Below are 22716 nucleotides of genomic sequence, written 5' to 3'. Positions count from 1 at the left end.
GTGCTGATTTCGCCACCCCACCCCTGGCAGCGGGGACATGGGAGGTACCTCACAGGGTGGCAAATGTCACTGAGAGGAAGGTTTTACAGCAAAATCTGCCTGGCTTCCCCTGAACCCTTCTGCTGAAACCACACAGCTCTGGGGATTCTCCTGGTGCTGTTCCCTTAAACACTTAAAAGGACTCCATCTGGTTTTAATTATTCAAATGAGCTGACAGGGTAATCAATATAAATGGTTAAATGTGGCCAGGACTAGTGTCAGCTCTGCTGCAGCACCCATAAAAGCTCTGGACAGGGGGGATTAGCTGCTGGAGACCCCTTTGCCCCTGGGGATGGGTGACACCGCAGCCTGGGCTGAGGGGTCACAGGGAGAGTGTGTGCCCACAGTCATCCTGTCAGATGCAGGATTTAAAACCATAACCTGCAGTACTTCTGGCTCTGGCTGCTTTTTTATTGCTAATATACTGCTAATTGCACTCTGCTGTGCGGTAATACTAATAAAGTGAGATTTAGAAAGCAGGAGGCTGGAGAGAGTAAATCAAGGGCATGGCACAGCCTCAGCTCTCTGCATCACAATTACCCACAGCTCCCTGGCACTGGGGAGGGGTGAGGGACCCCACCACCAGAACCTGCATCTGGAGTCCCCAGGGCACCCCTGGGTGCCAGGGGTGGAGGGGTTTTGTGGGTGCCACATCCTGTGGTGGGAGCCCCAGCTTCTCTCTGGTGCTGGAAGAGCTGTGTCCTCCCTAGCATCAAAGTTTCTCCTGACCCCCTTCTGCTCTTGGAGCTGTGGCCGTGCTGCTTTTTTGTTGTGTTGCCATGGTAACACTGCCTGCATCCATCCATGGTCCTGCCTGTATCTCTCCCTGCATCTCGCTCTGGTGCTGCCTGTGTCTGTCCCTGGTCCTGCCTGCCTGGATTGTACCCTAGCCCTGCCATACCCATCCCTGGTCCTGCCTGCATCCCACCTTGATACTGCCCTCGTCCTTCCTGTCTCCATCCTGCCCTGATCCTGCCTGAATCAATCCTAGCCTGGTCCTGGCTGTGTCCTGCTTGCATCCACCCCTGGTCCTGCCTGCCTCCCTCCCTGGTCCTGCAGCTGGTGAGTGCCACCAGCCTCCTCTCTGGGGTTTTGAAGGGGGTTCTCCCATCTGTCTGACACTGGACAAAACATTATTAACAGATGAAGAGAGGGAGGAGGTGGGCATTGCCGGGCCAGTCAATCTGTCTCTGCTGGTCCCTTATTGCAGCTGCCCGTGCTCGTGCCTCGGAGGTGCTGTGCTTCATCAAGCCAGCGCCTGCCTCGCAGTGGGGTCACGCAGAGACAACCACTGTAATGAGAAGAGCTGAAACTGCTGCGTGTAGCAGGAGGGGAGTGACATCCCCGTACCTACCACCAGCCAGCCACAGGCTTTCTAGGCTTGTCTGGCCCAGAGCAGTGAGAGAGCTGAGGTGAGACTGTTCCTGCTCCCTCCCCTCCCAAACCCTCATTTTTGCCTCGTGTTATGGCGTGGAAATGTTTGACTTTACAGCCTTAGTTTATATTGCTGGGGAGTAACTTAACCATGCTAAGTGTTGAAGCTGCATTTCTTTTTGATGATTTCAAAGATTTATTAAGTTCTCCCAGGGAGAAGGAAGGAAAGAAAAAAACCCCGAACCATGCCAGCAAATAAGATTCAGTGGTAAGCCCAGTGAGTAAACCCAGAATATATGTGCAGTGTTTAGAGATTTTCCTGGAGCGTTTGCCTGCTGCTGGCTTCTGTCGACAATAGGATGTAGGAGCATCCAAGATGCTCAGCCTTACCCTTGGCCATAGAAACTTTGATGCCTGGGAATGCTGTTTTCAGGGTTTCCCCTTTATTTTGTGGGTCAGATACAGCAGCTGAACACGGGCTAATTGAAGGTTTGCTGTTTGCTAACAGCTGGAACACTGGAAGTGCTCATCCAAACCACTCAGCTTAAATTAAAACATAGTAAGTGCTTCCTGAGCAGGAATCTAGAGCAGTTCCTGGGCAGTCTGTGAACATGAGAGATGGGTCCAGTTCACCGCACAAGTTAGTTGCAATTAATTAATGAACTGGTTCTATTAATTTACTCCCAAATCCAATCACTGGGGGATGAGGTCACAGCTGGCAGAGAAGTACCAGCAGATTGTGGAGTTTTCTGCAAAATAAATTAACAGCATTTAATTTCAAGAGTTCAGGAAAAAAAAAAAATGTGTTAAGAAGTGATAGGGCCTGGAAATCAGATGGGGCTGGAGCCAGGAGGGGCATGGCCAGCTGTGAGGTGGGTGAGAGGCAGAGCCAGGCTTCTATCCAAGGGTTTTTATCTACTTGCTGCATCAACCTACTGCTTCCAGGACTGATCCACACACGTACAGAGGAGAAAGTCCTGGGGGAACCTAGTCTAAATTATTGTCTACCCCAAATAGATGTGATTCCAAGCAATTTCCTGAAGTGTGGGATTATTACAGGTAGGTGATGTATTGATTTTGAAGGCTTTCAAGTGAGCAGAAATATTCTTCCCTCGTCCCAGAAAAGCTGAGGGGTTGGGGTTTTTTTGCCTTTTTTGGGGGGATTTTTTTGTTTTGTTTTGTTTTTAAAGAAGAGGGAAATGCACCATAATAATGCAGAAGTGAGGCATGGGAAGGCAGCAGTGGGTCCAAGGTTTCCAAAAGATTTCTAGCCCCCGAATTATCTTCAAAGAGAGGTGAAAAGCAATGAATTTTGGTTCCCAAGGTCCCACAGATGTTTTCCTTGCTCCCTTTCCCCCCCACACCCAGCATCCTTCCAACTTGGGCAGGTGGGTTCTTACCAAGGGGAGTGTGGAGATAAATCCCTGTTAATCTCTGCTCACTGTATGTGAAGACTAATGGTTCTGAAGGTTGTTTGCTCACCTGTTTGATGAACTGATGGAAAATGAAGTCGTATTCCTTTTCCTGTCTCTGCTCTAACAGAGGCCAAGCTCCTGTGTTTGGGTGTGTGATGTTGCAGGGAGCGGTGGGAAGATGGACTGGGGTAATTATTCACATCGTACCAGCAATCCACCTGCCCTGGGAAATGGTCTTCTAGACGTAGCTGCAAAAAAATTCAGCTTTCCTCATTAAAAACTAGACCTGGGCTGCCCAGATCCTCCCCAGTGCTGCTGGAAAGGGGTTCCTTAACATCTAACCCATCCCTTTTTCTGCCCCACACACTGGATGCAGGGAACAGGCTTTCTCTCCCACTTTGCAGCCATCACCTTCTGTATTTGCAGACTCAGTTTTGCCCTTGACAATCTCTTCTCTGGGTTAAGCAACTCAAATTCATTCAACCTTTTGTCTTTCCCAGATCTCCTGGACTGACTTCAGTGAATTTATTAGCAGGCTCTTAGGCCAGGAGGAGGGAAGGTCCTGCCTGAACCCCAGGCTCGTCACTGGAGGTGAGTATTCCTCCCCTGTCTTGATGCCTTGGGGCCCTTTGGGAGGTGCAGAGGATGCTTCCAGAAGTTCTGGGGGCTTTTTTGCCTCTGCCTCTTTCACAGAAGGCTGGCAGCACCACTGGCAACTGAGGAATCAGCTCTCAGCACCTTTATCTAAGGCCATCGATTTGGCTTTTCCTGAATGCAATCCTGCAAGAGCGGCTCAGTGCTTCTCCCTCCATGTATATATTTAGGTATTTTCCCATATCCAATTAATCCAGCTGCTGCCTCGATCCATCCTGCCTTTCATCCTCCTGCAATAAAGCATCTTTTGTTAGCAGCTCGCCGCTGGCCATGTTTCTCTGTCAGGCTTGTGTAAAACACCCTCAGAACCTGTGGGACAGGGACGCTCACTACCCTCTTCTGCAAACTTTGGCGCTGGTGAGGGGAAGGGAAGAGGTTCATTTTGTCCTGAGCCTGAGCCCCCTGGATGAGAGGCAGCTGGAGGGAAGGAGAGCTAAAGCATTGCTATGATTAGTAACCCCAGGAATTGTGAGAGAGCTCACCAGAGCATCAAATCAGTTTTTTTCATTACTGGACACTGTATTACTGTTCCTGCACCTCAGCTTGGCCACCCAAACTGGGCCTAAGGGAATCTGCACCTTTTTCCCCTTTTCCCCATCAAAACCCCTTTGAAGTAAGGAATTTTTTCCCACTGATGATGTGTTTTTATTTCCATTCTCTCCTCTCCTTTACCCTGCCAGCCCAGGGCAGACTTGGCTGGAGGGTTCAGGTGCCTTTAGGGAAGGAGATGACTCTGTAGGGTTCATCCCGCTCCTGATGGGGCTGGGGGTGTCCTGCTAGTATGGTCTCATTCCCAGGGGCTTAGGGAGATGGGATTTGGAGATACAGTTTTTTCCTGGCTCCATGTTCCCTTGGCCAGCAGCACAGAGGTGCTTTTTTGGGAAAGGTGCAATTGGGGTTGCAGTCATTGGACTGGGCATCACCTTAACTCTGCCCCTTTTGAGGTGTGTTGTACAAAGCAGGGACATTACAGGACATTTGGAGATGGGATATCTTCTCCAAAGCCCTGAGGGATGCAGTCCTCTTTGCCCCTTTCCCAGCAGAGGCTTGTGAGCAGGTCATTGCCATCCCTCTTCTTTCCCTGCTGATGAATGCTTTGCTGTTCCAAGTTTAGCATCAGTGGGTCTGTCAGAAAAATTAATTTTTTAATTAAAAAACATTTTTTTTCGGTGGTGCTTTAATGTCTGGATCTGGAGTAATTATTAGTAGCTCCAGGGAGACTGTGCTTTAGAAAAATTGTTGGTGCTACTGCAAAGGAATTTATCTGATTAACGTCAGCCTTCACACGTGGCTGTTGGGGGGGGTGGATGACGGTGGGAATCCTGCTGCTCTCATGCAAAATGATTAATCATGGAAAACAAGGCAGGGTTCAGCAAGCGCTGATTTTTCCACCTCAGAGGTGGATTGGGAGAGGAGGAGAAGCCCGGAACCATCAGACCTCCCTTGCCATCCCCTTCCCCTGCATGTGGGTCCTGGGATGTGGCTCCAGTGATTGGAAAGGCGAGGAGTGATGGCTTTGTCCCTTGCTGGAATAAAGAGGAGGGAAACGCCCAAAGAGGGCATGAGCAAAACATTGGCTATTCTTGCCCCCATCCTGGGTGGGAGTGGCGGGGCTGCTGCCACCCCTGAGGCTGGGCTTGCTCAGCAATGCCCCCAGCCAGCCCCTGCCCCGCCGTGACCACTCGCACGGGGGTTTAGGTTTCCCATGGCCAAATCCCTCTCTCAGCCAACTGTTCCCTTGAGGAACCAGCTTTCCCCCCAGGTCTTCCTTCCCAGCTCCTTATTAGAGGCTTATTCCCGTCCTGTAGTGTAAAATTCCTGGCTCTGGAGATTTTTGCTGGTTTAATCCCTGTAGCCCTGGAGGTGCTGGCTGGTCCTGTTTTGGATTCTCCTGGCTGGGGGAGATTAACTGGAGAAAGTGTCGTGAAGGCACCTGTTTCCTCGTGCATCCCACTTCTGCAAGTACTTTCTGGTGATGGGGTCCTCAGGATGGAGGGAGGGATGGATGGAAGGACAGAACAACAGAAGAAGGGATGGATGGATGCAGCAGGAGGTCCAGGAGCAGGAGGGGCCAACTCATGCACTGCTCAGGACCCCTTCCCCTTGCCGCACCCATCTACTAAATTTCATAATAACATTATCATGTGCTTCCCTAATGGGTTCTGCAGGCTTCAGGCAGATCCTACCCTTTGTGCCCAATTAACAGGCTGTGCCCTGGAGAGTGGGAGGCAATATATATATTTTCCATGTAGTAATAGGACTTTTTTATTTGCTTTTTTTTTTTAGTTTTTGGCTGTGGTGCTGTCATTATAATATTGATTTGTCATCCAGGTGTCAGGAACAGCTGGGTGGCAGAAAAAAATGGCAACTTTAATTCGTTTTGCAGGCAGGGGAGCGGGGGGAAGAGTTTCCTCCAGGCTTTTTTACCCCCACCCCCCCCCCGACCTTCCCTCTGTGATGCTCCATGTTCCACCCTGACAGGAACATTTATAAACTGCCACTGTGGGGCGTATTATTAACAGCTCGATTCCTTAAAGATGCAATTAATTATTCACCTGCCTCCAAATCGGTTTTAAGCACCTTCTAAGCTGCAGCGTAAATAAACCTTCCCAACTTGCCTCTCTCTTCTTTTGCACGTGTATTCCTGGTATTCATAAAGCTGAGCTATTTAAATTGAGCCAAACTAGCAGCTATTGTAAATTACTGCAGCTCCATTGGCTTCCCAGGCTCTCTGCTGAGTTACACCAGCCAGGGTTTTAACTCATCCTTGTGGGGTTGGCAAATGTCGCTATTTTCTCATTTGCCATGTTTTTAGGCTATTTTTGCCTTGCTGCTAAATCCCTCCTGTTTTGTTGTGCCTCTCCCCCTTTAGCCCAGTCTCCCTTTTACCTGTTTGCTGTTTGATAAATCATCCCCTAAATGATCCCCTGACTTGAGCATCAGCTACAACGCCTTGTGGAGGGTTTATTTATATTTTTTTTCTTCCCTTTTAGGAAAGATGTTGATTAGGTCTCAGCTGATGGCTGCTTTTGAAGGAGAAAATGCCGACTGTTCTCCAGGGGGGGTCTGTGAGAAAAAGGATCGTTTACTGTGGTTAAGTTTCTGGGCTGAAATTTAGGTTTGGCAAGTGGTAGATATTTGGGGAGAAAACATTTTAAGAAGAGGTTTGGACCTCTTTTCCTCTAAGGGAAAGCTGAGACCTGCAGTGGATTTTAATAGGAATGGATGGGGCAGAGCTCCTGAAATACCTTGTCATGACCACACAGAAACGCTGAGTACCCAGGGCTGAGGGGACAATGGAGCAAACAGGAATGGCTGGAGGGTGCTCACCCCCATAAATAGTCTCTACAAAGAAAAGAAAGTAATTAAAAATAATGTTAAATGGATAAAAAAATCCCCTTTTCTGTTGCAGGGTCCGTCTCCAGCATGAACACAGAGGCTGCCTCCTGCACTTCAAGAGGCCGTGCCAAATCTTTGCATAGATTAGTCGTTAACAATGGGGTTAATAATGATAATGGCACAAATGTCCTGTGCCTGCATGAGCTGCACTTAGGAAAATCTGCCAGCACCAGGTAATCACCATGTTTCATACTGTCAACGAGATCAATCACGTCGAGAGCTCATTCATCAGTCAGCTGTGCCGGGGGCTTAGCAGGCAGGGGGGAGTGCAGGCAGCTCACAGAGCCCCAGAAACCAGCTCTTGGGGGAAAAGGGGTGGTCCCCCAGGATTGGAGTGGAGGTGTCAAAGCCCTAGTGGGCTCCAAACCCAGCTGGGTGCCAGGCAAAGCCTCTCCTCCCTTCTCCTCTCAAGGATGCTCTCACCGATGCTCCCCTCTCTGTGGTGGCTGGGGCTGTCAGGGCTTCCTCTGCTGGAGACAGATTGTTTGTTGCTGTTTCTCCATCTGGCTGGAATCACGTCTGTCTTCCACTGTGTTGTTTGTTGCCTGACTGCCACGTGTAAGCCATCTTTTCTCCTGTGCTTCCTACCAAGGAGATGTCCTCAGTGCCCCAGCACTGCCCTCAGGTCCCACTTCCCCACATGGGATCCCAGTCCACTAGTGCTGGAAACCCTGCCCCAAGGGACTTTCTGCTCTGAAAAATAGGACCTTGCCTCAAAAATCATCCCTAAACCTGTAGTCCTGGCAGTAAGGAGCCAGCAGACAGGGAATGGGCAGCTGTCCCAAGGCAGCTTTGCTCCAACAATCAGTGGGAGGTGATGGAGAGCCCGTCCCCATCTGTGGCGAGGCCAGAGCCGGACCCTGCCTGAGGGCAGTCAGCCAAGCACAGCCTTGCAGAAGGGATAAGAACAGGCTGCCAACAGCATGTTATGGGCAGCTTGGGGTCCACAAACCCTGCTGGACAATCCTTTATGGCTGGTGTGTTGGCAAGGGGGAGATACCAGTCCTCCAGCCTCCCAGCAACTCTCAACACCAAACCCTGTGGGAGCAAGGCACCCCAGTGAGCTGTGGTTCTGGGGTGGGCAGTCCCCACCCTGCCCATCTCATGCCTGTAACTGTAAGGTGAGCAGACTGGGAGCTGGGAAAGGACTCCAGGTGCTGCCAGCTTGGAGCTGCCATGGCTGGCAAGGCTGTCACTCCTGGTCTGCATGAATCAGACAACCAAAGGCACGGGGACAGGGAGGGGACACAGCCCTGCCTGTCACTCTGCTGGCCTCTCCATCCAGCACCAAACCACCCTTCCTCTGCCAGCTCTGCTTGCACGGATCTGCTGGCCTCCATCCATCCTCTGTGCTAGGTGGGGATGCAGCCTGGGGACCCCTTTGGCCAAGGGGGGTTTCGTCCTGCTGCCAGAGCAGGATTTTGGGCAAAAGATTGTATCCCTTATTCTGGGTCTCACAGTGAAAAAGGAGCAAACCATCCTACCTATCTCACCATTGTGCCAGGTAAGGAGAACTGGGAAACCCACCACAGGCACTGGTGATGCCCACCTGCAGACAGCCAAGAATGTGGCACAAAGGACTTGGCACTCAATTTTAACTCCACTACCTGCATGGAGGCTTTGCTTGTGCAGCACTTTTATAATTCCTGGGACAGATATCATTGCAGAGCACAACCTGTGACCCCACACTCACAGTGTCCTCTCCAGAGGTTGACCTGAACTTTCTCAGAAGCTGTAAACCTTCCTTGCAGTGCTGTGGCCAGCATCCTCACCTTCCACAGCGTGGTACCCAGCTACCCCAGCACCTCTGCCAAGGATGCTGCAGATGTTGTCCAGCAGGTAACAGCACCTCTGTCCTCATGGCTGTACCGGGAGAGGATGCAGGGCTGATAGTGGGGCAAACCCCAGGAGCTCCTCATTTGGCTCTGCCCTCCCTTCTCCCAGTCCTGCCTGGCCCATTCCCCTCTTCCTCACAGCAACATCCCTTTCTTCTTTACCTCTCTTCCTTTTCCCCACTTCTGGAAGGCTGCTTGATTGCCTGGCTCCCTTCATTAGCATGATACCTCCTGGAAAATTGGTAAACAGAGGCGTATGAATGAGGTGTTGATTGCAATCAGCAGGGGAGAGGGGGGGGCTGAGAGTGCTGGAGAGGCCGAGGATGCTTCTCAATCACCCAGTGGTCCAGGTCGGCTGCTGGAGAGGATCCACTCCCCAGCACAAGCTCCCTGTGTTGGCCACCCCTCATGGCTCTCCAACAGCCACCTGAGCATCCCTCTGCAGAAGAGTGCTGCATGTTCACACCCTCACCCTTCCCTCTTGGGGCTGTGGGATGTGGTCTGGGAGAGCCCATCCTTACTGCTGGGGTGTGTGGGATGGCTGGGTTCCAGGACATCCTGTCTCACAGGATGCATTGCTGGGCTGATGGCAGGGTGCAGCAGGGTGACAGCACCCTGGGGCTCTTGGAAAACAAGAGCTTAAAGGCATAAGCATGATCCAAATCACATCCTATTATTAATCTGGACATGCTGCAATGAAGCTGGTCCCTAGCCAGCTGTTCCCCTGGCACCACTGGAGGTGTGGCAGGGGCAGGCAGAGGTTACAGGGCTGGTATCTGGTATCACAGAGGGGAATTTGCCTAATGTCTGGCCTGTTTCAGGGTGAAATGGCTGAAACCACCTTCCCCAGGCCAGCTCCAGTGCTGAGTTAATGCTACCTGGCTTTGTCAGCACCACAAAGGTGTTTGGCATCTTAGAGATGGCAGCTTGCAGAAGTGATGAGATGTGTGTGCAGGTCGTCCCCCACCACGGTGCAGCATCACCAGGGGAGCAGGGAGTGTGTGGAGCACTCTGTCAGGAGCTCTGTGCAGGAACCTGGATGCACAGTGAAGGTGGGCAGCAGGGGCAATGATGCCCATCACCCAGCTTGACAGTGTCAGATTCACCCTGCTCCCAGCCCTGGGCTGCTGCCAACGTGCTCACCTATGAGTGTCTTGTCATTAAGCATCTATTTAGGCATGCAGAAGTTGCCTAATTTTTCAAGGGTGCTGCAAACCCCCAGTGTCCTTGAAGTCAGTTGTTGCTGAAAGTACCTGATACCTCCAAAAATGAGTCATGGGGTACATGCATTTGATGCCCAGTAGAAATAGGTGGGCAAAGGGTCAGCCTGAGTGTGGAATGGATGTTTCCCTATCAGCAAATGGGGTATCAGAGCATATCAGAACCCCACTGGCTGTTGGGAAGTGATGCCCTGACTGCATGTAGAGGCAGGCTGCTGCCCTACATTGCTGGAGTAACCCCAAGAGTGATGGGAAACCCCTTGGGGAAGCGCCTTTCCCTGTGGAACACTCCTGTTGCCACCCAGGTTAAGTCTCTGCTCCCTGTCCACAGCCCTGATGCTCCACAAAGGTGGCCTTTGCTCATGGGAACCAAACTTCCTGCAAAGCCCTGCCTAGAAAAGATAGCAGAAATAGGATGCCAGAGGATTATTCCCCAGCCATGCTCAGCAGGAAACATGACCGCTGAGGATAAAGGCAGGAATTAGGGGAGGACACCTGAACACGGGGGCTTAGGCTGGGAGAAGGATCCCTGCAGAAGGAGGCAAAACACTGGCATTGGTTTTTACTCCCCTGCATCTGTTATTTGACCTTATAAAACTCCAGTTGTGGAGGTGGTTGTTATTTTTCGTTAAAACTTTTAATCTAAAATCCCATTAGGCTTAGCAGTGTGTTCATTTGTGAGCAGAAGAAAAACAGTTCAGTGTTTGCTCATTCCTGTATCTTCCTCACTTCAAACAGATGTAATAAAGCATTTTCTCTTTCCCTCTTGTTTCCCTTTGTGGTTTGGCTTTTTTTTAGGAGCCTTCGAGGCAGTTCAGCTTGGTTTTGCCCACTCCCAGCACCGCACATCTCTTCCAGCTCTGCTGCTTTCATGTCTGTTGACATGAAATAAAATTCGCAGGATGTCCTCTGAAGCGGGGACTTTTCTCTGCCTGGCTCTTCTGCCGGTGGGGTTAAACCAGCCCATCCAGACCAAATTGTCTGACTTTAGGATAAAATAACATTAAAGATACATCCAGGGCATATTTTTGTGTGTATGCTCATCTCTGCTGGGCAGCAGCAGCCTATGGAGGGACAGACTGGTCCCCACACTCAGGGAGGCATCACAGTGACCGTTTACAGAGTTTTTTTCTTCACTCTGCTTTCTCTGTCATCTTTATTTCAGGAATTGCTTTAAAACCAGGCTTTGAATAATTCACTGGGAGCATACGGCAGTCCACCCTGACTGCTTCGTCACAGCTTCCCTTGACTTCAATAATTCACTTTCCCACCAGGAGCTGATGTGCTTTCCTTGTACGTGGGTTTGCTGTCGAGCACACCCAGCTCCCAGCCAAAGCTGGGCATGAGGAGAAGGAAAAGGGGATTTAAGGCCGAATGCCTTTGTTTAACACTGCATTTCAGGCAAGGCAGAGGGTTCACCAGGCAGCTTTTCCAGCTGTGGGAGAGGCAAGAAGGCATGGTGAGACTGGTTGTGGCTTGGTGACAGAGATGCTCCTCTTGCTGAGGGCATTGGTCCTTCAGCCCCTTCCTTGATGTGAGGCTTTGGGGCTGCAGCTCCAGTGGGTCAGTATCCACCCCCCAAGAGCATCCCAAACCCCCAACCACCAGGGATGTGCCCCAGCCCCACCACTCCAACTGTCTGGGAGCTGCACCACACCTCAACCTTCTTAATGAAGTATCTGGACTTGTGTTTTCCCCCAGAGAATCAAGCCAGCATGTGTGAATGACCTGGTGATGGCCAGGAACAGTGAATAGGAGTGGGAATGGCAATAAGCTGTGGGGATTCAGTAGCCTTTCCACCCAGACCCTGCTTATCTGGATAAATTAGGGTTTAATTTAAAGGAAACACTAAGGCTCCTATTGCAGTGTATTGATGGAAGAACGTATGATATGCATGGGGAGGTGCTAAAATATATAATGTACAAACTCTATATAACGGTGCTTTTTCTGTAGATCTCTTTTCCTGCCGTCTCAGGAGCAAGGCTGGTGAATGATGTGCAGCAAGGAATCACAGCTGTGAATAACCAGCAAATTCCTGGGAGGAGAGCCGGGTACCAGATGCCGTGGAACACGTCTTTGCAGTGGTGCAGTCTGAGGCAGGTGAGGGTGAAGATGCTCTGGTGCCTGCATAAGAGCGTGGCATGGAGGAAGGGGCTTAAGCTGATGCTGAGTGTGGTGGATTTAATTTCCTCCCAGTAGCACTTCGATATTACAAGGTGCTCCAGAAAAACCAGAGAGGGCCTGGGGCGAAATGCAGCCGAGTCAATTGAAGTTAACTTCCCTGGGCACGAGGCCAGGCCCCTCTTTAAAGACTATTTTTCCAGAAAGGCTGCAAAAATGTATTTTCAGTTGCTTTTGATTCAGCTGCCTTGAGCCTGCTCAAGTGAACTGTGTGCAAAAAGAACCCTGAAAGCTTGGGCTTGCAGGAGAGGGTGCAGACTGTGGGGAGCTGGCCTTATATTGCCCCCCAAATCTCTTGAAGGAGTCCCATGAGTACTACAGGGGCACTATAGGGCCCCCCAGCCCTTCCCTCCTCCAGCATCACTGAGGGAGACTAGTGGACTAGGCAGGCTGGAGGAAGGTGGGGGATGCCTCCAACCTGCAGGGCATGGAAAAGGGTTTGCCATCAGGCAAGGCAAAGCTCCCCCCATACCCAATCCTGACTGGGGACAGAGAGGCCCCCAGCACTGAGGGACCCATGGCTGGGAAGGGAGGCACCAGGCAAGCTGAGATTTAGGTCTGGACAGATTTGCTGCAGGTCAAGGCTGAGCTGAACTTGTGTCCAGGATGCCTGGGGGGCTTGAGGCTTCATGTCCTGGGGCTGATAAGGCAGAATATCCTCTAGCTCCGCTGGCAGAGTTTCTCTCCCTTAAGGCTGTGCTTCCCCCACTGTGGTGTGGGGCAGGAGGGGTTTTCACAGCTTTTCTCCTCCTTCTCACTCTCCCCGGTCTGCTGCTGCTGCTCTGGATAGCTGCTGCCTCTCTAATTGCATTATAGCTGATGGGGGGAAGGAAACCACTGCTTTGGCTTCAAACAAACGACGCCCTAACCCAACTCATTATCCACCTGACTTGCTCCCCAACCTTCCGTGACACTCCCGTATTTGTCACGCTGTTTCAGCACGGCTAACGAGCAGAGCAGCCGAGGCTGTGGCCGGCGGCTCCCCCAGCTCTGGACCGGGGCTCCATAAATGAGCTTGTGTCCAGGACCCCAAGGGGATGCTCTGCCTCTCTGCTGTGTTCATCCTTCTCTTTGCCATCATCCTTTTTATTTGTAGGCGCTTCTTCTGGCCTACTTGCATCCAGTTCATTTTCCTTTTGTTAAATAAAACCTGACTCCAGGCCTTATTTGGCAAATAGATCTGGGAGAAGCTGGGCTGGCTCTTTCTTCTCCTGACAAGCCTTTCAGGATGGGGGAGATGAGATGGAAAGAGAGACAGATGAATAAGATGCAAAAGCAGTGAAGAAAAATAAACAGGAGATAAAGGGGATGTGGGAGAGAGAAAAAAAATGAGGTAGATCCATAGCTGGGATGGGAAGCAGAGGGAAGACAAGGGGAAGACCTGCTAAACCCCAACCAGCATGAAGTGAGGGACTGGGAGGGGGGGGCAAACTGGGAACACATTGTTATAATGTGTGTATAATGTGTCCTTTCCCAACTCCTCCTGGCCATGCCTGCATAGCGATTTGGGGAGGGGGACCTTCTGTGGTAAAGAAATGGCCATGCTTCCTCACAGGAGCTCCTCTCTCCTCTCCTCCAATATCCCCTAACCATTTTCCCCCAAGATGCAGGTTGTTCATGGAAGCAGACAAGCACTTTGGCCTGACTCTGTCTCCAGCTGTCAAATGCTGTAAATATCCGGGAGGTGGTTAAAGCTGGGAAACAGCGGAGATGCTTTAAACACAGCCCAGAGCCAACCCCACTGCTGGTAGGACTCATAAATATCCCCTCTGTGTTCTTGCTCTGTCAGGAGGCAGCAATAAAAGGGAACAAAAGCCAAAGCCATTGTGGGGTGGCTTCAGCATCTCTGGTGCCTCCTTACCCCTTCCAGAGCATGTCGGATAGCAATGAGGAGTAAAACCCAGTTAGATGAGGGGAGCTGATGGCATGGGGCTGTTCTCTGGGCACAGCACTGAGATGGTGAGGTTGGGAGCTGGTACAAGAGGCTCAGTGTGGAAATCATTGTTTTTTCTATTATTTCCCCATTTTCATCTGGCTGAGTAGCACCGAGCATCTGCCTTAAGGCAAGTCACCTGGCCCAGCTCTTGAAACCACCAGCTTCCTTGGCAGCAGATGAAGTCCTCAGCTGAAGGGAGAAAGTGGGGGCTTAAAATTATCCATGCTGGAATCAGGTGAGAGCGAATGCTGTTATACAGGGCATGAAATGAGAAATAGGTAATCCCCAGCAGGAAGCAAACCCTGGGCATTGCTGGGGAAGCCGGGGAAATGTCCTTCCTTTATCAAGGGGTCACGCCACCCCATCAGCCCTAAAAGCACAGGACCTGTGAGGCAGCAGGACACATGCTCAGGGAAGGTGGAAGCCTGATCTGGAGGCAGCGCTGGCGGCATAACTCTGTCCCAGTTGTGATTTTTATAATAAGCTGAATTCTCAGCTGGACCCAGCAGAAAATCAATAGTGGGACTTGAGAAAGCAGTCAAAATCCATGGAGCTAAATTGGCCAGCCCGCAGGCAGCTGGGTGGCTTTTTGGGCATTGTGATGTGTGGCTGCACTGAAAGGGGAAAAATAGAACAATTTCAAAAATTCTTTGAAATAATTGCCTAAGATTATTGAATTATCTTAAAATACCAGGGTGAGATGCAGAAGTGGCTTTTAAAAAGTTCGTGGTGGGAGCTGGAGGAGCGAGGGAAGCCACCTTCCCACTGCCAAGGGCATCTGGGGACAGTTAAGGTGGGTTTTTCCCTTTCCCAATTAGATCCAAAGGATGCCTTCCACTCCACCTGCAGAGCCTTATCTGCAGAGCAGCACATCGGCTTTAGCAAAAAGCCTCTCATTCTCCAAAGTCTCTTTAATTCCATCCTTTTAGATCTGCCTTTTCAAGCGCAGCCCCAGCGCCATCCATCTGCCCTTTCTATAGAGACGGTGTCCTGAATCGTTTTATTTTTGGCAGCTTTGCCTTCATCTCCTCGTTGGCAGGGGAGCAAGGAGAAGATATCCCCCTCCCTGCAGCCACTGAGGGTGCTGTTGGATTTGGGGCTATTTTGGTCCTCAGCTCCTCTCCCACTGGTGGATGCAGGATTGAGGGACGTTGTTGGGCAGTGGCTGTAGGCACCTCCCAAGGCTGTGAGAGCCTGTCCATGAGTTACTAACATCACGTGGCTTTTGCTGGTTCATAGCCAGGTGTCTGTAGGGACACCTGGCTATGCCATGTGCATCCTGCATCCCACCCTGCATCCACCTCGTGGTAGCCCAGGCCCAGGCCGATCTTTGAACATTCCCCACTCGGAGTTGGGGGAAGGCATGGGAAGCCTAGCCTGGAGTTTTCCATGCCTGTCAACCTGTTCCAAGCTATAGGAAAAAAGATAGATGAAGAAAGCGAGGAAAAATATAAAGAAACAATTTTCTTCTGACATTTTTCTTTTTCAATGTGAGCCCTTCTGGGAGGAGGTCTTTAAAATTAATAATGTTCTTTCTTTTTCTCTCTCTCTTCCCGAGACTCCTGTTTTAAATTAATGAAAAGTCAAATACTATTAAGTTCTGATCATGTGTTTGTGATAATGAAGGGACTGATTTCCAGCCAGTTTACAACTCTGATCCGTTTCTCCATCCCCCTCTCTTTTTTGGCTCTGATTAAAACTCTCTCATGGGCTCCCTCTGATTTCCAACATTTGTGGTCCGAGGCCTTTTCACTGAGCAGATTTGAAGGCTTTTTAGCATTCTGGTATTTTTCTCCCATATCTGCTTAGACCAGGGGTGATAGATGCTCTGCCAGGAGCTGGTGGGTGCTCCCAGGGGTCTCACCTGGGGTGCTGCAGGACACAGCACACATCAGGGCTGGACCCTGCCACTGGGATGCAGCTTTCAAGGCTAAGCTGGGTTTTCCCCTATAGTGACTTTACCGAGACACTGTGAAAAGGAAAAAAAATTCCTATGATGGCCACAAACTGCCTTGGGAAAGGGCAGACAGGGATCTCCAGGGAAGGGCTTCCCAAATGCCTGAACAGCTAGGAATTGAGGCAGCCCTTGCTTTGCTTGCTTCCCTGACAAAGTCATATAGTGAGGGTTGCACAGGTGGCAGTATGCCTAGAGGGATGATTTAGGGAAGGACAAAGGGATGGCCTCACAGCTAGATGGGCCATCCCCTAACGGATGGGCAACAAGGTGACAAGGTGCTCTTGCCAATGGCTTCATTAATCACCTGTCTGCCTGGGTTCTGCAGCAGACTGGAAGAGCTCAAAGGGTTAATCTGTAATTTAGGACTCAACACCAAAGATACAGTTGTTGGGAGAGAAGAAAGCCCTGTCGAAGGCTTTGGGAAATAATTTGCCTTGGCACTTTCTTATAAGAGTGAATTGATTTTTGCTGGGCTGTGTCAGGCTGAATTATGAATGGGGGAAAATAGGGCTGGTGCTCCTAGAGCTGAAGGTGTGATTAGAGGCACGTGTGGAGGGGGCTGTGGACTGCCTCCTTCCAGGACTTCCCACGTGAATCCAGGACTACAGTATCATTGTCCTCAGAGTCCTTGGAGAGATAGGTTTGCTTCAGCCCCAACACAGACGTGGCCCCCATATCGATTCCCCCAAACCGGGCCAGGAGAGGCCTTTCCTGAACCATCCAGGACTGTTTCCTCTCTCTGTCCAGCCAGAAGAGCAGAAGATCCTGGTTACTGAAGGGTGAAGCAAAGCATTACGATCATCCTGGGAGGATGTGGGAGTGTGCAAGAGGTGATCCCACTACCCTGCTCCCAGTCCTGCTCTGCCCACTGCGGTGCTGCTGGGAAGGAACCCTGTCCCCAAGCACTGTTCTTGTCCTTAAAAACTCCTGGTGCTGCCTCACTGCCTGCATCCATCTCCATCAGTCAACGCTGAGTCTGCTGTCCCCCAAGTGCTTTTTCGTGGCCCGCTTGATGCTGCTTTCCAAGGCAAAGGTTCTCCTGCAGGCTGCTGGGAATTGTAGTGCAGTAAAGCCAGCAAGCAGGAGCGGGGACAGAGCCAAGCTCCTGGCTGGCTGCTGGCCTGGCCTGTGTGGTTCCCCTCAGCAGAACCAGCAGCAGACTTTGCTCCCAGCATGCAGAGTCCCCGGGGAGCCTGCATCTGCCTCCAACACCAGCCACCTCTCCACAGCTCTGAGCATCCTGCCATGCAGCTTGGCTTTTGTTTGTCAGCTGAAGGGGAAGCACTGGGAAGAGAATGAGGTCTGGGCTTTTTCTTTTTTTCCCCTTGCCCTTTTATTTATTATCCTCTATTATGAACCAGATCCAGCTCATCAGTAAGACCTGGGAACAGCAATTCCTGAATAAGAGAGACGCTGTAGAAAAGGCTCGCCCGATCGCAGCCACTTCCCAAACAAAGGGGCTCAAACTACCCACTTCCTTCCCTGCCCCTCTTCCCAGAAAGTCTCCCCCAAAGAACAGCTTGTTCAATAAGCCATCTGCTCCGTCATCACAATAACCCAGTAATAAGCACCGAGCTCATCCAGCTCGGCACACCTCCCCGGTTCCTGGGAGGATGGAAATGCCCTGCTCCCCAGGGAAACAGGCGGCACAGGGAGGCGGCAGCTATCACACGGCACATCCAGCACTCTGGGAGGGGGAGATGGGGGCGACCCGTCCCTGTTGCCTCCCGTAGCCGTGGTTTAGTCCTCCCCAGGTAATTGTGCATGGAAATGGATTCCCATTTCTCTGCTCAATCGTCCTGTTTCCTGTCACAGCCGAGCGTTTTGCATGTGCAATTACCCGTCCCCGCACATATCCATGGGCACGCTCAGGTGTCGCCTGCCAGCCTCCGGCGGCCGCTGTGCAGCCACGTCGCGCTGCGTTTGGGCTGAGATAGCAGTCAAGCAGAAGCCATTTTCCATATGAAGCTGCAGGACCTATGGGATAAATAAATGAGTTGGAAAGCCAAGCAGTGTAATGAGTTAATTTAAAACCTGCCTCCTCTTCTTGTATATTAATTTACTTGGCATTATGTTTAATCTTTCATTTACTGGAGTTACATTGATTTCTTTCTCCCCTTCCCCCTCTTGGCAGCTCCCTGGGATGTTCTGCCTTCGGCAGGAGCAGAAGGAAGATAAGCCAGGGCTGGAGAGTGTGGACCAGACTTGGGCCAAGAGGACCTGCTGGGTCCCACAGGAGCTCAGGGTGGCACCTCACAGGTTTCTGTTCTTGAGCATGCCCAGCAGGCAGGTGTGTACTGAATTCCCTGCAGTGGAAGGGAGACCACCACTGGGTATCCATGCTGCTGTTCCCAGGGTGCTAATTACTTTAACCAACTGGGAGGGTGGCCCGGGTAATTAATCAGCTGTAATCAGGACAATTGGAGCTGACAAGGCATCAGGAAGTGGAAGCAAAGGACTGGGTGGAGGAGCTGAAATTTGGCTGGGGGTGATCCTGCTGGAGCATCCACCACACTGCTGCTGTCCTCCTGCCAGCAGCCACAAAGCCTCGGGTGTGAGTGGATGGCACTTCACATGAGCACCTCTCTGAAGGGCACAGGAGGCCAGCACAATGAATAAAAGGCTGCTGCAGCCAGGGAAAGCAGGACAGAGCCGGCAGCAGCAGCTTTGCTGTGAGAGTGAACAAGTGAACACAGGTCCTGGGCTTTGTGTCACCCCGTAATCAGGCTGTGATGCAGCCTTGTGACCGTGGCTGGCCTGGATCCCCACCAGATTGTCTGCTGGTCCAGCTGAAGAGAAACTCGAGGGTGAATATTGCAGGCAGTGGGAAGTGTGGAGGGAAGGAGAGAGGGAGGGAGGGAAGGAGCAGCAGACAGGGCTTGGCAGGGCTCACCAGGAACCCAATGATGCTGCAGCAGTGAGTACCAGAAAGCGTGGCAGGCGCGTCCCATGGCATCAGGATGCTTCACTGGGAGTATCCCTGACCATTCCCATCACCTGTCTCTGAAGGGGATTAGCTTACGCTGTTTCTTAGAAGGACTGATGGATGATCTGAAAGAAAGAGAGACTATTGTGGAGTTCATTTCAGATAGGCTGACCTGACAGACTGTACCTGAGGCCATCATGGCAGGGTAGGTTAATGCCAGAGAGAGGAAGATGGATGCAGGGCCCTAGGGCTGCATCCAGCCCATGCAGCAGGGGTCACAGTCAAGAGGTTTGATCTGTGCCCACTGCCTCTTTTGTTTGGAGGTGCATGAGGAGCATCACAGCAGCTGCTGCTTGGAACATCCCCCTCCCTCCCCTCTTGCTAACGAACGTAGGTGAAACTTGCTGTGCCATGACTTTAATCAGCAAAGAAAACTGCAAAGGCTCTTTTTTTCCCCTTTCCCCACCTGCTGAATTCAGCACTGAATGCGAATTAGGTGGCGTTTGGGCTTGGCTGTGTGCCCGCTTCCCGTGCTAATGCAGGGAGCCAGACTCTCCCGCACCTCGAGCCTCTCAGGCTAATCCAAGGCGTGCCTAGATCAGCCCCTGGCATTTCACACTGTGTGAAATAACCCTTGGAGCTTAAAGGCTGCTCGCCGCTGGCTCAGCCTGTGCAACTCCTCTGAGCATCCACCGATAAGATCAGCCTGTGCCAGGGAGTGGGACCAGCCCTTGACACCCAAGGGTGTCTGGGCAGAGTGGCTTCAGCAAGGACATGCCTTGGGAGCCAAGCCCACAGCCCTGGGGAGCGTGTGGTTGCATTATCCAATGGCCAGTGTAGTCAGCAGCAATGGGCAGCCCCAGGACCCCAGGGGCTGCTCCTCCTCATGCAGGAGTCAGCATCCTGGAGCTCTGCCTGTGTGGGGTGCTGGAGAAGTACCCCGGGGCTCACACCTGTGGGTCTGTGAGCACAGCAGGAGTAATTTGCGGCTCCATTAGCACTGGGAGTCAGTATAGCAGCCCTGCAGTGTGCCCATTTGATAAGAGGCAAGTTCCACTGAATAATGAGCAGTAATTGGATTTCAGGGTTAACCAGCTTGCAGCAAAAATAGAAAAGAGCAGAGAGCCATTGGATATTTCTGTTCTGGCTCATCAGACACTGGAGGTTTATCTCTGCTGAGAATAGCACAGGAGAGGTAAAGTTATTAGTGACCATCAGAGCATGGTGATACCATCTTCCTCTTGTGTTTAGGGATGAGTCTGTGCATCCTCTGAGTTTCATTTAAGGCTATGGAAGTTTATAACCGCCTATGGGAGAGTTCCATAAGTACCCCATTGCAATGCAGCTCTCCTTAGTGCTCAGGAGCACCCAACCTCCCTGCTACTGACCAGAGGCAGAAGGCAAGGTCTCTTGCCAGTGTCACCTCATCCAGATGACAATCTGGCATGGGAAAGGCCAGCAGATGTGCAGCACCACTATGCTTGGAGCTGCGGTTGCATCCTTTGGGGTGGCATCAGCAGAGGTGGAGCAGGCACTGGTGGCAGTCCCAAGCACTGGGAGATGCACACAGCCACGATGGCCCATCTTCCAGCAAGATGAATTTGTGCTAGAAGTGGTGTGGAGAAGGGCTAATAGCATGGTGGGGGAATGGAGAGCCTGTCTTATGAAGCTGAAAGCACTTGGCTTGTTTAGTCCAGCAAAGGAAGGCAAAGCAAGAATGTGATTACTCTCCATAAATATATGAAGCAAATAAACACCAGGTACAAAAAGGAACCATTTAAGCTGAAAGACTGTGCTGGCATAAGAACAAATGTGCTTAAACTGGCTAATGTAAGCTGGAAATTAGGAGACAATTTTTAACCATGGGAGCTGCAAGACAGTTTTTAGCCATGGGAAGCAGAGGAGGAAAGATACCTCATTGCTTTTGGAAATGGAGCTGGACCAGCATGTGAAGGGAGCAGAAAGCAGGCTGCCCACAACTGCAGGGGCCTGGAGTGGGAGCCAGCAGGGTCCTGCCACTCCAGGCTCCTTCCAGGATAGCTGGGCGCACGGTGTGCTGCTGGCATCTCCAGAGGTCCTCAGTTTCCCAAGGCAGGGAGCACTGTTCCCACAGGCAGGGCCTGCTGACACCATCTTCCCTCTACTCAGGGGCTGGCAGGTACCCAGCACTTGGGACAGCCCCCCAAAGTGCTCGGGGTGCAAGGGACGATGAACCAAAGGTAGCCAACATCAGCCACCAGCCTGGAAGGTACCACAGAAGCAAAAGCTTTCATCTGAGCAGGGCAGCTCACAGCACCTGGATTTGGGCTGGCAACCTGCTGCTGCCATCACTGCTCGTTCTGGATTTTCCTCAGGGAATGGCACACAGCTGGGCCACCAACTCCAGATTTTACTTCGTGCATTAAATTATTCTCATTTCTCTTTATATTCTAGGGCCTGCCTAAAGGATGGGTGAAGAATCTGCTGATGAGGACTCTAATCAGTTTTGAGTATCTCAGGTAATTTCTCAGCTAGAGATCATCTCCAAACAGGAAATCAGATTCGGGAGATAGCTGCTTTATATAGCACATCATGGTGGACTCAAGCAAAGCTTGTGTTAATAAGCAGAGCTGGAATAAGATCATTACTAACATTATTCATTAATTGCTTTACAATCCTCCTACCAAGTGGGCTTTCCTATCTCATTCATCTCTAGTGCTAATGGAACAGGAATAATTCTAGACCCAATCCTGACATCTGGGCAGGTTTTTTCGTGATGTATCTCCTTCCTGAAACTGCAGGAAAGATGTTCCCTGCCTTCAGCATGTTTTGAGTCTGGCAGCATGCCTGGGATCGTAGTAAGACACAAAAGCATCTGATGGAAATGGCCACTGGATGGAGCCTTAAAGGTCATAACAATCCCCTGCTCCGGTACAGATGGTGTTCACTGATGGAAAACATCGAGCGGGAAAGCAGTGAGCATTGGGACTGAGGGATGCTGCAGAGCTGGGCTGGGCAGTGGTGCCCAAACTCACCGCCCTGATCCCAGTTCCAGACACCTGAGCGAGCTGCCAGCACCTCTGCTTGCTTCTGCCCTCAGGTCCTGACCTCGCTGTGGTGGCTGTAGATTCCTCGGGGTAGGGATGCACTCACTGCTGGGGTTGCTCTAAAACACCTCACCAAACACATTGCTTCATTCCGGCAAGACAAACAGAGATAAAGTGACTGCGTGAAGAGAATTCCAGTTTTGATTAAAACCCACAGACCTGTAAGCCTCGGCTCCCTCTTGAATAAGGATGAGGATAATATTGGCAGGAGAAAATGAAAACAGCTGATGATATCTGAAGCAGAAGCGTGGCAGGGTGTCAGCTTTGGGAAAGGGGCTTGCAGCTCTCTCCTGGACAGGGTCTGGCGTGCCGAGCCTTTGGTGGCTCCGCTCCCTGCAGCCCTGGAAAAGGGGTAAGGCAAACCAAGCCAGTGGGATAAGGATTTTATGGATGAATGAATAAATGTGCTCACTAAAAGGGGCCCTGCCGAGAGGGTGAGGGCCATCAGTGCATCCAGCTGTTGGCACTTATCGTCATCGCACACCCAGCACTCCAGGGAGCCCGAGGGGGTGATGGTGAGCCGGGAGGGGTGCGGCGCATCTTGGAAGGGATGTCAAACAACACGTTCCCCGTGCTGGCTATGCAGGCGCTCTCCCTTTAAAGCAATCCCGGGGTCGAGAACGGGGAGGAGGCGGAGGCGGGCGGGGGGCGCGGCGCCTCGGTACGGCGGCGGCTGCTGCGGGAGGTACCGGGC

The 22716-nt window shown here is 51.4% G+C and overlaps 1 long non-coding RNA gene across 1 annotated transcript; it reads left to right on the top strand.

Annotated features, from left to right (window-relative positions):
• Nucleotides 1-602: 602 nt before the first annotated feature.
• On the top strand, nt 603-12229 carry LOC135420723 (uncharacterized). Its single transcript, XR_010433694.1, has 5 exons — nt 603-1451; nt 3329-3419; nt 6895-7054; nt 8633-8720; nt 11890-12229. It is a non-coding gene; the product is annotated as an uncharacterized LOC135420723 (long non-coding RNA).
• Nucleotides 12230-22716: the final 10487 nt, after the last annotated feature.

This window comes from Pseudopipra pipra, chromosome 12, assembly GCF_036250125.1.
Source record: "Pseudopipra pipra isolate bDixPip1 chromosome 12, bDixPip1.hap1, whole genome shotgun sequence".
Lineage (NCBI taxonomy): Eukaryota > Metazoa > Chordata > Aves > Passeriformes > Pipridae > Pseudopipra > Pseudopipra pipra.
The sequence above is the reverse complement of the archived record's forward strand: the minus strand, read 5'-3'. Positions and strand labels throughout refer to the sequence as shown.